This window comes from Panthera onca, chromosome A3 (assembly GCF_046562875.1).
Source record: "Panthera onca isolate mPanOnc1 chromosome A3, mPanOnc1 haplotype 2, whole genome shotgun sequence".
NCBI classification, from domain to species: Eukaryota; Metazoa; Chordata; class Mammalia; order Carnivora; family Felidae; genus Panthera; species Panthera onca.
Window position 1 is genome coordinate 3,775,789 of NC_138341.1, and position 14,823 is coordinate 3,790,611.

Here is a 14,823-nt window from a genome sequence, read left to right on the forward strand (position 1 = left end):
CTCGAGGTTCACAAGTTCAAGCCCCCTGTCGGTCTCTGTGCTGCCAGCTGGGAGCCCGGAGCCTGCTTCGGATTCTCTGTCTCCCTGTCTCTCTGCCCCTCCCCCGCTCACGCTCTGTTTCTCCCTCTCTCAAAAATAAATGAACATTAAAAAAGGGCAAAACATGGGGCGCCTGGGTGGCTCAGTCGGTTGAGCGTCCGACTTTGGCTCAGGTCACGATCTCACGGTCCGTGAGTTCGAGCCCCGCGTCGGGCTCTGGGCCGATGGCTCAGGGCCTGGAGCCTGCTTCCGATTCTGTGTCTCCCTCTCTCTCTGCCCCTCCCCCGTTCATGCTCTGTCTCTCTCTGTCTCAAAAATAAATAAACGTTAAAAAATAAATAAATAAATAAAAAAGGGCAAAACATTTACTGAGTACTAATTGAGCCAGGCACCTAGGTATTTTACAAGGAATATCACTATCATTGCACAGAATAGCAACGAGATTCTGAGACGTGATTAGATTTGCCCAAGGAAATATAACAGCAGGAAGCACGGCACAATTGGAGCCCCGGTTATGTTGCCGACAAAGTCCGTACTTTTACCGGTACCCAAACTTTATTCTCTCAATGTTTCTTAAAAAATAAAGGTAAAATATAAAGTGTATTATATGCATCAAATGATACATAAGATGCACAGACCTTGAAGTCAGACCAGAGGGCTTCACACTCAGGCTCCGCCCTGCTTTGGATACATTCTTTAAGGCTGTAACCTTAGGGGCGCCTGGGTGGCTGAGTCGGTTGAGCGGCCGACTTCGGCTCAGGTCACGATCTCGCGGTCGGTGGGTTCGAGCCCCGCGTCGGGCTCTGTGCTGACAGCTCAGAGCCTGGAGCCTGTTTCAGATGCTGTGTCTCCCTCTCTCTGACCCTCCCCAGTTCATGCTCTGTCTCTCCCTGTCTCAAAAATAAATAAACGTTAAGAAAAAAATTTTAATGCTGTAATCTTCAACGTCTTCATCTGGAAAACAGAGATACTGATGACATATCCCTTTTTTTGGAAGACAGAATGAGGTCACATGAGTGAAAGGCGCTGTGCACATCACAAAGCACTGTATAAATGTTAGTCATTATCCCAAACATCGTGCAGCTTGAGAAACAGCAAGGAAGAAATCCCTCCCACCTTACAATGCCTCTAATGGCCATGCTATGAGTTTCGGCCAGCAAATACCTGCTTCGGACTCTGTGTCTCCCTCTCCCTCTACCCCTCCCCTGCTCCCTCTCTCTCTCTGTCTCTCTCAAAAAACAAAAATAAAAACATTTAAAAAAGAAGAAGAAAAGGCAGCAAGATGGGGACGCCCTGTGCTCTAGGGACCAGAAACAACAGTAAACTGAGGCATTAAACACGGAAGAGGGAAGAAGGGAACAAGGATCAGAAGTGCAAAGAAGAGGGGCAATTGACAACTGTATGTAGGGCTGTTCCTGTTTAAACTCAGAAAAACAGGGTCCAATTATTTGTGAGGTAGTGAACTAGGTGCAGAAATCCTGCTTCCAGGACGATTGCCCGTGGACTCCGCCGGGCACAGAACTGTCTGAGTGATTCCCCGAAGTCCGTGTGAAAAGCAGCAGGGGTCTCCACTCCCCCCGCCGGGGGGTCTGGCGTGGCTCTGTGCCTGGGCTTTGTGTCACCGAGCCACTTCTGTCCCCTTTGCCCGTGTGGGCTTGAGGCGGGCTTGCCGAAATCCTTCCTCAGCTGTGAATTCTGCTGATGTGAGATGTCCATCAACACGGTTTTAATTCCACAAGGATATTTTCCCCCAGGTTCCCAACTTACCCGTGTTGGAAATAATTAGAAAAAGAGACAACTGGGTTGGAAGGAGGTAAGAAAAGGAGGTGAAAGGGAAAACAAGAAAAAGAAAGAAACAACAAAGCAAGGAGTGCGGGCAGAGGTCCTGCAACTTTCAGAGCATTCGGAGAGACAGGTCCTGGGAGGGAGCTGAGCAGGCATCACAGGGGCCAAGAACAGGTCCCCGGGGAGGCTGCCTCTGTTCTGTGGCCTCACCAGCCATCAAGGCTGCCAGACAGGTCCCCAAACCACCAGCTGAGCCGGGAACCCTGGGAGAAGTCTCGGCCCGGGAGAAACAAAGCAAAGGAGATCATCTCTCAACGTGCGTATTATCTGCAAAGTAGCAAAGCAAATGTACAGACATCTGATTGCAACAGTCAGGAAAGGTTGCAACTTCTCAGGAGTCCTGAGAAGATCCTTCCAGCAAATATCCTTCCAAAGATCTCAGGAGTCCTGAGAAGTTCCTTCCAGCAAAGCATGTTCGTCAGTCAGAAACATCTAACGACTCAGCACATTGAGATGTGCAGAATGTCCCAGAGTCTCTTGTTTTCCTCCCTTGCCTAGTTCTCCGTGCCACAAATGCACATGTGCAAGCCCGAGACTTTCAGAAACCCCGTTCCCATGTTTGGGAAGTCTTTCTGTACTTTAATGGGGCGCTTGTATCTACACCAGAGAACAGGCAGTCCCTCGGAAGGCTAATGTAAGGGGAGGCAATACATTCAACGTGTGTATATGAATATTGCCATTTTTACGTCGCATGCGTTTGTTTACAGAAAAGTGCGCAGAGTACTAACCCTTAAAAAAGGCAGGCTTATTGTCAAGAACCTTAGAGGGCCCAAAGAAAGACAAAGGGAAACCCATAATATGCTCATTACTGCTTACACTTTTAACTCCAGCTAATCATATCCTCGTGTTCCCTGCATGTACACATTAAAGAAAATGTCAGTAATTAGTGGAAAATATAACATAATGGATCCATGTAAAAACAAGGTTTTAATTACAGCATTTACACAGGTTACAAATTCCAACTTGCTTTTGTGTAACAGACAATCAGATCCATACTTTATTTTTTTAAAGCTATTTTAGGGAGGGAAAAAAAAAAAAACAAAAAATAAGCCTTTGATATTTGAGTCGCGATCATGCAGTTGGGTTCCAGGATGGTGTTCTGGCATTTTTCAAGCAGATCTCCATCCTCGTTGGGGAGAAGGGGTCATTCTTACAGCTCACTGTGCATAACCATCATTGTGGAAAAATACACACTTGGCTTCATACTAGAGTACTTCTTCCTGGGTGGTCCCAGTCCCAAAGACCTCTCCTCAGGCTGGTCCAGGACAAGCCAGAGTGGACGTCAACGTTCCGTTTCAACAGTTAGGGATGTGGACCGTGCTTCCGAGATCGAACAAATTCTAGGTCACGAGTTGGGGGGTGACGGGGCTGACGTCCTTCAGGAATCCCGAGAGAGTCAAACCCCCAAGATGGACCAAGAAGCAATGCAGACCAGCCTGGTCCGCTGGACCGAGTTGACGTAAGTCGGGTCTAAAAAATAGTCAACCTGGGTCTAGAAAGAAGACGAAATCTTGACGAAAATGGGAAAATATGCAGGTGTTGGAACTACTGAATGTGCAGAGTGACTCCGAAGCCGTCACTCAGTCCTCATCTCAGAGACGTGCACGTCCAGGGGTCCCACTGGGCTCCCAACAGAGAAGTGGGAGCCTCACAGCCCAGGGTTGGAGCCTGCCCGGACCTCACTCACTGGTTCCTTCACAGCAGCTCGTTAGGGAGCGCAGTTCATCTGGCCCGATTTAGTGAATTTCAGGATTAACTTGTCTACTTTTAACTAAACCAACCTGGCCAAAAGGTTAAGTGGCTTAAAAAGTTTCCTGCAAAGAAATAGCAAATTAAGCCTAACGTGATAATGTAAGATGAAGTTACCAGGACAACGTCATAGTCTCCCTTGCTCTTTTTTTTGTTTTTGTTTTTGTTTTTGTTTTTTGTTTTTTGTTTTTTGTTTTTTTGTTTTAAGTTCATTTATTTTGAGAGAAACAGAGACAGTACTAGCAGGGGGAGGGGCAGTGAGAGGGAAGGAGAGAATCCCAAGCAGACTGTGCATTGTCATTGGGGAGCCTGACCCAGGACTCAAACTCACGAACCATGAGATCGTGAGCTGAGCTAAAACCAAGAGTCAGAAGCTTGACTGACTGAGCACCCCCCCAAGCGCCCTCAGAGTCTCATTTCTAAACTTGGTCCTCCATGCTGTTACCTGACCCATAACGGTTTACGATAATGACACAAAGCCAGCCAAAACTTCTAAACTACCAGAAAAACACCTTGAAATACGGGTTGTGCCTACGGTCATCAACACTGAACCTTGTCGTAAGTGCACATGCTAACTTGACGCTTAAAGGTGATGACGGTCTTCGAAAAACACGTACAATCTCATAACTCATGCTTAGAGCCATGTGACATGTAAGCATCTACCATGCAAAAACTTAAATTTAATGATAACATCGATCTTACCAATAGCAGACAAAAATCTGCCTACTGTTGGTAGATTCTTTGTTATTTACAACTGAAAGGCTTATTTTTCCTATTATTTTGATACGAACAGCAGGGATGATACATGGAACGTATAAGAAACTCAGTAAATAAAACAAGAGACAATATGCTAACAAACTGAAGGAGATTTCTTTGTATTTTCCTACTGTTACATGATCTATAGAAAATATTACTAAACATGTAGAGAAATTAGTATTAAAACAGAGGACACAGAGCTGGAGGTGGGCTACCAGTCGGTTGAAAAGTGACGTATCTTTCAGGAGTCGGCTTGTAGAAATTTCTAGACTCTGTTTCAGTAATGGATCAATACAGAAATAATTGTTTTAGAAGCTACTAAAGAGAAACATGTAATGAACAATAACGGAATCCTTTTTTTTAATGCTGATTTGTTTTGAGAGAGACAGACAGAGAGGGAAAGGGAGAGAGGGAGAGAGAGAGAGGGAGAGAGAGAGATTCCCAAGCAGGATCTGAACCGTCACCACAGAGCCCGACTCAGGGCTCAATCTCACGAATCATGAGATCATGACCTGAGCCGGAATCAAGAGTCGGAAGCTTAACCAACTGAGCCACCCAGGCGCCCTTTAATGGAATACTTTTCCATAATAAATAATGTATATTGGGAACCTGACAGTGGCCATGAGGGTTCTTTTTTTTAAAGTTTATTTATTTTTGAAGAGAGATGGAGCATGAGCAGGGGAGGGGCAGAGAGAGAGGGAGACACAGAATTCGAAGCAGGCTCCAGGCTCCGAGCCGTCAGCACAGAGCCCGACTCGGGGCTCGAACTCACAGACCGTGACATCATGACCTGAGCCAAAGTCAGACGCTCAACCGACTGAACCACCCAGGCACCCCAAACATGAGGATTTTTTTTTATCAGACACCATTTGTTGGTTTTCTCTTGACAAATTAAACCACGTTGTAAACTCAAAAACGAATGTTGCGTTATAAATAAAACTTAACGAAATGAAAATTGTGCTTTTCTCTCACAAAAAGATGAGCACGCAAAACTTGCTCAGTTATGTTGCGATGACACGTCCCTCACAGCGGTGCGTTACGCAACACCCTTTTACACACACAAGGCACAGTCTCACGGCTGATCCAAACCTTCAAGGACAGGGGTTATCTGACCGCGAGTAAGAAGGTAACCGTGATTCCGAATAGCATATGCTACACAGGGGGCATTGTGTAAAGCATTTGGGAAATGTTCCTCTTATCTGATTTCTTAATCTAAAAATGATGTCAGTTTATCAGCTTTAAAAGACTTTTATCTGCTTTGGGAAGCGGAATTGATTGAAATGTTTACAGCTGTCTGAAAAAAGTTCTTGATAAGGCAAAACCCCCACATTTTCAGGTGACTGTGCGACATTTCTGCTCGGATGACTAATAGGCCTCTTGAATGTAGCATGCCCAACACCAGATTCCTATCGACCTCCTGTAAACTGGTTCCACCGTTACGTCTCCCATCGAGTTAGTGGAAGTCGCACTGTTTCGGCTACTCAAGCCCAAACACTGGTACCCAACCTTAAATCTTTTATCTCTTCCTCCCCCCCAACACCAAATGCACCCCACACCAAATGTATCAAGAAATCCTCTCCGCTCCACCCTCGAAACATATTCAGAGTCGGACCCTTGTCTCCACATCGCCCTGGCAGGGTCCCCCCCACTCCTGCATGGCTCCCTCAGCTCCTGGCCCACCCTGCTTCCCCCTTGTCCTCACCTTTATTGTCCTCACCGCGTACAAGACATTCCTGTAAAAATCACCGGGCACCCGGCTGGCTCAGTCAGTGGAGCACACGACTCCTGATCTCGGGGTGTTGAGTTCAAGCCCCACGGTGGGTGTAGAGATTACTTAAAAATAAAGTCTTCAAAAAAATAAGTTATGATTCCAGGAATCAAATTAAAAAACAAAAACAAGAACGTGAACCATGTCCTTCTTCTCTGCTCGAAGCCCTCGCACGCCTCCCATCCACACCCTATTGTTAAACCTATCAGATTTTGACAAAACGACACTGAGATGCCACCTCACGCCGGTCAGAGTGGCTAAAATGAACAAGTCAGGAGACTGTAGATGCTGGCGAGGATGTGGAGAGACGGGAACCCTCTTGCCCTGTTGGTGGGGATGCAAACCAGGGCAGCCGCTCTGGAAAACAGTGTGGAGGTTCCTCAAAAAATTAAAAACAGAAATACCCTATGACCCAGCAATAGCACTGCTAGGAATTGACCCAAGGGACACAGGAGTGTTGATGCAGAGGGGCACTTGCACCCCAATGTTTATAGCAGCATGCTCAACAATAGCCAAAGTATGGAAAGAGCCTAAATGTCCATCAACTGATGAATGGATAAAGAAATTGTGGTTTATATACACAATGGAGTACTACGTGGCAATGAGAAAGAATGAAATATGGCCCTTTGTAGCAACGTGGATGGAACTGGAAGGTAGCATGCCGAGTGAAATAAGTCAGGCAGAGAAAGACAGATACCATATGTTTTCACTCATATGTGGATCCTGAGAAACTCAACAGAAGACCAGGGGGAAGGAGAAGGCGGGGGGTGGGGGGGAGAATGTTACAGAGACGGAGGGAGGCAAACCATAAAAGACTCTTAAATACCGAGAACAAACTGAGGGTTGATGGGGGTGGGGGAGAGGGGAGAGTGGGGGATGGGCATGGAGGAGAGCACCTGTTGGGGTGAGTACTGGGTGTTGTATGGAAACCAATCTGACAATAAATTTCATATAAAAAAAAAGAATTTCTGGGGAAAACATGGGTGTGTATTGAAATCAGAGGCTGAACAATGTGAAAATAAAGGGTGCCTTTGGGTGCCTGAGTCTCCTCTTTGCAAATGGCTGTTTTTCTAGGACGCTGATAAACCCAGCCTTCTACATTCTACTGAGCAACTTCAGAGAGACTCCTACAAACTTTAATTTTCCCGGAATCCATGAAGTAGAGACATACAAATGGGAGTCTATTTCCCTTGTCCATTCTGTATCTCACTAGTTCTTAGAACACATTTAGTCATGCATGGAAACTGTTTACAAAGTGCATGCGCGGCCTACCTTCTCTGATGCTCCCCGGATTGCTTTGGGAGACCTGATCGAGTACCTTTGCTCTAAGTTACAAATGAGACCACTGAGGTGCAGAGGAATCAGGGACTTACCCAATCAGGTGACTGTGGGCCACCTAAAGCCACAGCTCCCACTGAACTACCACGTCTAAAACAGGCCACAGCTGCGGGTCAGAAACACACTTTAAAAATACAGTCCGGGTACATCCAAGATTCAAACCAATTACTTAAAACACCTTTATTAGTTAAAGTAATTAGTGATCACTGGCATTTTGGAAGACCCAGGAAGATTGCAAGTTCCTAATCATACTGGAGAACATTTGATTTCCCATTGTTTATATTGAGTCTCTGTTAACACAGGATAGCATTATAAAAATAAAAATTCAGGAGGCACTTGGGTGGCTCAGTCGGTTGAGCGTCTGACTCGATTTTGGCTCAGGTCATAATCTCAGGGTCATAGGACCAAGCCCCATGCTCGAGCATGGGGCATGCTTAAGATTCTCTCTCTCTCTCTCTCTCTCTCAAATAGAAATAAGAAATAAAATTTAAATTAAAAAAATAAACATTTTTGGAATAGATTTGAGTCTTAATAGGCTGAAGAGGTAAGTCAGTCCTATCTAGATCCTTTGGATAATCAGGAATGGACAGAAAGCAAATAATTGCACCTTTCTGATTAAAAAAAAAAAAAAGTAAGTTCAGGTATTTGTACCAACCCTGATGAGAGCATTGAGAAATTCTGAATAAAACGTGGAAATATAGACACATTCGCAATAGCATCAGAAGCATACAAGATAGTAAGGGATTACCAGACCAAAATCTAAGTGAAATCGTGGTCCTAGAAAAGCAAACAGAATACTGGATCCCCTTATCCTTAGAGAGTTTTGCAAAGCTGAGAATGCGAGCTGCACTTTTTGAGGTTTTGTGGCATAACAGGAAAAGGGGCCAAGGCTCAGGACCCAAGCAACCTGTATCGAAGTATAGTGGACTTTCCCCTGTGAAACACACCCCTGAAAGAGCTCTAACTCCAGGGTAAGGATACACTACAAGTTGACCCCCCCAGGCCCCTCACCTCCACATGCCAACAAGATTTCACTGGGACAGAGCAGAGCCTGGGGGAAATGTTGTTGTGGCGTAAAAATTCAAGCCATACATTTAACTTAAGATGATTGAGTCCATAGTGCCTGATTTAAAAAAAAGAAGAAAAAAATTTCCCAGGTCCTCCTATTTCTGAAAGAATTTTTGCAATAATATTCCAAGGAAAATAACCATGGATGTAAAAAGAAATACTCAAACAAATAGAGAAATAAAGCATCATGAAAGAAAACTAGCAGAAACAACAGAGAACATAATGGCTCTACAAAGACTCTGGATGTAAGAAGAATCGGGATAAAGGTTTGTAGAACAACCCCGCTCATCCTACACATGTATAAAAGGCTTAGAAATACCTCAGGAAAGAAAGTGGTTAAAAATGTGTCGGCACGTGCGAGAAAGGAAACGATGAGACTTCGGATATTGAAAGACACAATAACTAAGATGTACAATTCACTGGCTGTTTAACCTTGTCCTGAAACAGCTAGACTGGGAGGGTGGGTGCTGGTGCCCAGGTTGGTCAGAAGAGAAGAGGCAGCGTGCATCACAGGAAAGCAAAGAGATGGAGATCAGCGCAGAAGCAGCAACACAGAGAACATGGTAAAAGCGTCCGCACGCACCTACCTGGATCCCCAGCAGGAGAGGAGAAGGAACGTGGGCAGAGGCAACACCGTGGGGGGAAATGTCGAGGTCATGACTAAGGATTTCCCTCTAAATTTTTTTTTAATCTTTATTTATTTTTGAGAGAGAGACAGAGTGTGAGTGGGAAAGGGGCAGAGAGAGGGAGACACAGAATCGGAAGCAGGCTCCAGGCGCCGAGCTGTCAGCACAGAGCCCGACGCAGGGCTCGAACTCACGAACCGTGAGATCAGGACCTGAGCCGGAGTCAGAGGCTCAACCGACTGAGCCACCAGGCGCCCCTGAGGATTTCCCTCTGGCAGAGACGGCAGGAAGCCCTCCACATGTGTAGCAGGCTCCACAACAATCAACTCATACTTGAACATGGCATAGTGAACCGTAAGAATCAGAGACAGAAAATCTAAAAACAACCACACGCACACACGCACACACACGATGGGGAATTAAACAGCCTATCCTGAAGGCAGCAGTGATAGTGACAAGTGTCTTCCCCACAGCAGCACTAGAGGAAAATGCCAGTGGAACTATATCTCCAGTGTGCTAAAGTAAAATAAATACCAACCTGGAATTTTCAAGGAAATGCCTTTTAAGAACAGGGTGAAACGAAGACATTATTAGACGAACAGAACAAAGAGAGTTACTCAAGAGCAGATTCTCGTTAAAGGGTGTAATTAATCTATAAGGAAGGTGTCGATTAAGAAAGTGGTGAACATGTAAAAATAATAGAAATAGTCTTTAAGGTGAGGAAAAGGAAGCCAAATGCAAACTGAAAGTCAAGAATAACATAGGAGTTGGAAGAAGACAGAGATAGGGTCAAAATCCTCAAAGCTACTAATTTTTCAGGAGATGGATAAAAATTTGGATACAATTTATACTTTGAAAAGCTAAATATGCATTTGTTGATTTTCAGAGTGACTCCCGAAAGAATAGCCACAAAGTGTTTAGCTAGTAGAGAAAAAAGTGAATGAGAAGATAACCTATCCAAAAACAAAAAACAAACAAAAAAACCAGCCACATGCAAGTAATATCCTCGTTGATGATTTCTAAATCCATTTCCTTTTTAGAAACTTTGTCCTTCCTCTCTGCGATAAGACTCAGGATATGTTGATTCTGATGTGTGGGGTAACTCATTTAATACGTTACCTCCATTACTTGTAAGTTTTCCTTATCACGCGACCATCTCATTATTCAGACATCACAGTCTAGAATAAGCATGCTATGCCTCTTCCCACGCTTGAGGTATGGCGTCCAGACTCAATGTCAGGGGCGTGATCTCAAGAGTAATCAGCCTCAATAGGGGATCCAAATTTCACTAGGAGCTCTTCACGAAAGAGCCATCATGTCCTGCCGGTCCAAGTCACTGCCCCCTGAACAAGGACATGCCTACCCCATACCACCTCACGGCCGAGTGCACGTTCAGCCAACCACCTGCTGTCCCCACGGTCTCTGTTCCAGCTGCTACAATCTCTGGCACAGTTACCAACCACATGAAGTTCCTACAAGATGCAGCCTTCGTTGGCCAATGTCGAGTGGTCACGGATGCCATGCTATGTCTTATAAGGAGAAGCAGTGATAGTCCAGAGAATGTTTCCTGGGACCGTCCCCAGCGGATTCCATCGGCTCCATCTCGTGCCAATGTCCATCCCAACATCCGGGTCCCTCAGCGCCTCATGTCCCAGGCGCCCCCTCAGCACGGGGACCCAGCCTGCCTCTACGAGTCTGTAAAGGTCTGTTTCCCTCTCTTCTGTTTCTAAATGGGGAGCTTACGCAAACCGGTATTCAGCCTCTCCTGACCCACAGTGTCAACGTGCATCCTTTGAGAACTCTTTTCAGGTTCTTGCTCCCGGGCAACCTCTGAAGCCGAACATTCTGCCCTCTATTCCTGGGCAGGTGGCTGATGGCCGCAAATGAGCCAGCTAACCTTCGCAGTGGAAATGGAACCATCACCTCTCGTTCCCGTGATTTAAAGCCTGTTCGACGGAGAAAGGCACGTTTCCTATCTGACAAGGCAAAAAGCAGGCATAACACCACTCAGTGCTAGAAACTGCATTGATATTTCCTTCGCTGGATCAACAGGCATTCAGTGACCACAGTTACGTGCTGAGGGTATAATAGGAAAGAGGGTTCGAGCAGCACCACCCTTCCCAAACATATTTGCAAGCGCAAAAATCCATTCCAGGCGATTTTCTCCTAGAAGGGAAAGGACATCTCCCCGTGAGTCAGCAGTGGCCCCTGTGTGTGGACACCAGCACGTACAGGGATGGTCTGAAATCAGTGTGACCCCACCACGAGAGACATAGCTCTGGAGGGCTGGGTTACATTCAACACATGCACTGAATATTTTAACATATTGTTTTTAGCAAGTGGATAAAAAGTCTCCCTCAAGGCATGAAGCTTCTCTTTCCAGCTCCTTAGAAACGTCCCCCCTCGGAAGGAGACAGGGGTATCTGGGCTTGGGTGTGGGCCACCCCCTTCCAAGGGGGGAAGAACACAGCTCAGGGAAGGAGCACGGCTCTCCAGGCACCGGAGAGTGCTTATTTCTGGTGCCTCAGGAAAGAAAAGGAACAGAGTGGCCGCCTGCGGGAAGGAGCCCGAGGGACCATGAAGTCTCAGGAAATCGCTTTTCTTGTGTCCCAGGCTGACAGCCGCCTCATGCAGCACTTTGTGGCTACGGCCTGCCTCTTCACACCCATGGCCCGGCGTCCCGTCCTCTCTGCTCCTGCTCCAGGGACAGAAGGCCCTGCGGACAGGCCCACCGCCCCGCACGTCTCCTACCCTTCACGCCACCCACCGGCCAAAGCTGGAGATCGAGGGCATCTCAACACCACCCCGGGAAAGCCCCCTCCGCAGCGGGCTGCAGGATGCTGGGTCTCTGGCCACCGGGGAAGCCCCGCTAGCTCAAAGATCTGGGGCCCCGGCTCAGCTCCACACCGGGGAGAGGAAACTTCCTCTTCCCGCCCATGACTCCTGCCCGCTGTCCTGTCCCACTCCATCCCGCTCTTGAGCCTGCAGGTGCCTGCATCCAGCCCCACCACTTCTGCAGACAAGTGACGAGCGCCCTGCCCTGTCCCCAGGCCTCTCGGGCCGCGTGCACCTGTGACTCCTGAACCCCTCCAGCCCGTCCCCCGGCCCGGAGCCCCCCTTCCCACCCAGCGCCTCCTGCCCCTCTCCTCCCTTCCCTGCTGGCACTGCCCGTCTCTCCAGAATGTCCCGGGCTGGGAGATCTTCCCACACCCATTTCAGGCCCCCACACCATTCTCGGCATCCATGCGGCCTCGCCCTCGCCTCCTGACGCGGAGTTCCTGCGAGCCAGCGGCCACGTGGCCCGCTTCTTTCCATTTCTAGAGCCGCACACTGTTCCTGGGCAGCAGAGAACTTCAGCAGCGAAATCTCAGCACATCAGACAACAGACTGGAGTCAACAGCGTCCTACAGGTTACCTGTGGGTAACTCGAATTCACCAAATCCATTTACTCGTCTGCCACGCAGAGGATAATCGAAGCGAGGCAGACTTACAGCACCAAGAGAACAGCCCTGTTTCCCTGTAAGATCGGTAAAGATGTTTTGAAATAATCATAACAGTTTCAAGAGCACGGGAGGTCCTGAACGCTGACCCGACGCTGGGCGCGTACCTCGTGGGAGTTGTGTGGAACCGACCGACGACGTGTACCTGCACATTGACCTTGGACGCGCCCTTCCTTGAACTCCCCCCGCCCCCCACCGGGAGAAACCGTCCCGTGGAAATAATCAGATATCCCGCAGACACGCGTCGCCACAAGAACGCTGATCACAGAAGTGTTTGTCGTACTCAGAAATTAGAAACAGTCTGGGTGTAACAACGATTGGAAAAGCCTGTTGTCCTACACCTGCCGGCTGGAATATTATACAGACACAGACAGGACTTTGGAGGCAAGGAATATGATGAAGTTTACTCTTGTTATGCGCTGTGGGTTCTCATCTTCTCTGGTCTTTAAATATTTGTATGCATACAAAAAATAAAAAAAAGATCCAAAGCCTATGAAATCAAAACATGAACCGTGGTTATCGCTGAGCAGTGTGGCCATGGGTAATTCTTTTTTCACTATTTTTAATGTTTATTTATTTTTGAGATAGGGAGACAGAGTACAAGCAGGGGAGGGGCAGAGAGAGAGAGGGAGACACAGAATCTGAAACAAGCTCCAGGCTCCGAGCTGTCAGCACAGAGCCCGATGCGGGGCTCGAACCCACGAACTGCGAGATCATGACCTGAGTTGAAATCAGAGGCTTAGCCAACTGAGCTCCCTGGGTGCCTCTGGGTAATTTTTATTATTGTATCTTATTTTTACTTTCTTCATTTTCATTTTTATGTTTTTATGTCTAAATTCCACTGCTTGCTTAATAAGAAAAAAAGTAATGACCATGCTAGAAGGCAAAAAAAAAAATGAAACACCAATTAAGCAATATTGCCATGACCATGGACCTTTCTACCCACAACTGTTGTTTCTAAATATCATGAAGGAATTTGGATCCCGGAGCTATTTCTGGCCTGGGCGCTGCTGGGCTATATCCACTCTCCGTGGGAGGATGAGCCCCGTGGTATTTAGGAACCCAGAAATCATTCCCTCACAACCCCCTCACCGGCACGGAGGCCACGCCGCGTTGCGACAGGAATTTCAAATATGAGTGTTTTCCGTGGCTTGCGTGCCAGGCTTCAGAAATGCCCAAGCCCCACACCACATGTATTCAAGGAGCCTCTTCCGAGATCTCTTACCCTCAACAACAGTCAGGAGCTAAAGGTCACGCGAAGAAGAGGGACCATCGCATCTGCGCAAACAGGTTGAAAATACTTTGCACGGACATTTGGAGGCAAAAGTCAAAACTAATGTCCGTTTCCAATGAAACCAGTCACTGCGTCCTCATGAGGAACCTGTCAGGTGTGCTCAGAAAAGGGGTGGTCTTCCCGCAAAGCCAGACCTCAGGCGCCCTGACCTGGAGTAGCCCATCTGGCCCGACGCCAACTCCGTGAGCCCAACACGTGTGCCCCTGTTTCCCTGAGGAATCTAAGCCCCGAATGAGTCCAAGGGCGCGTAGCGGTGGAATCAGGATTCCACGTCTCCAATCCAGAACCATGTACGTTCTAACAACGGAGACAAAAACGTGGGTGTTGGTAAGGAAAATCCAATATGGTACAATTAAAGCTACAAAAGCCTCTAAGCACCCTGGACAAGATCGTGAAATCAATGTATTAAACCTCGTATTATGTTTTTTGGAAAACGCCTCAGCCCCTCATGCGGAACCTATATGTTCTCCTTTTAAAGGCAAATTTTTTAGGAGTGCCTGGGTGGCTCAGTGGGTTGTGTCTGACTCCTGGCTTCGGCTCGGGTCACGATCTCGTGGTTCGTGGGATCGAGCCCCCCGTCAGGCTCCATGCTGCCAGTGTGGGACCTGCTTGGGACTCTCTTGTCTCCCTCCCTCTCCGCCCCTCCCACGCTCACACTCTCTGTCTCAAAATAATTAAACATTTAAAAAATAATAAAACCAATGCAACATGTTAGGTCCTCACTTACGCTTTACTGTTGAGCTCTCCGTCTGTGCTGTGGGGAAAGTCACCAACTCCCCGTCTTCTGTGTGCGATGCTTCTCACCCAGACATCAGAAACCACCCCAGAGCTACAAGGATC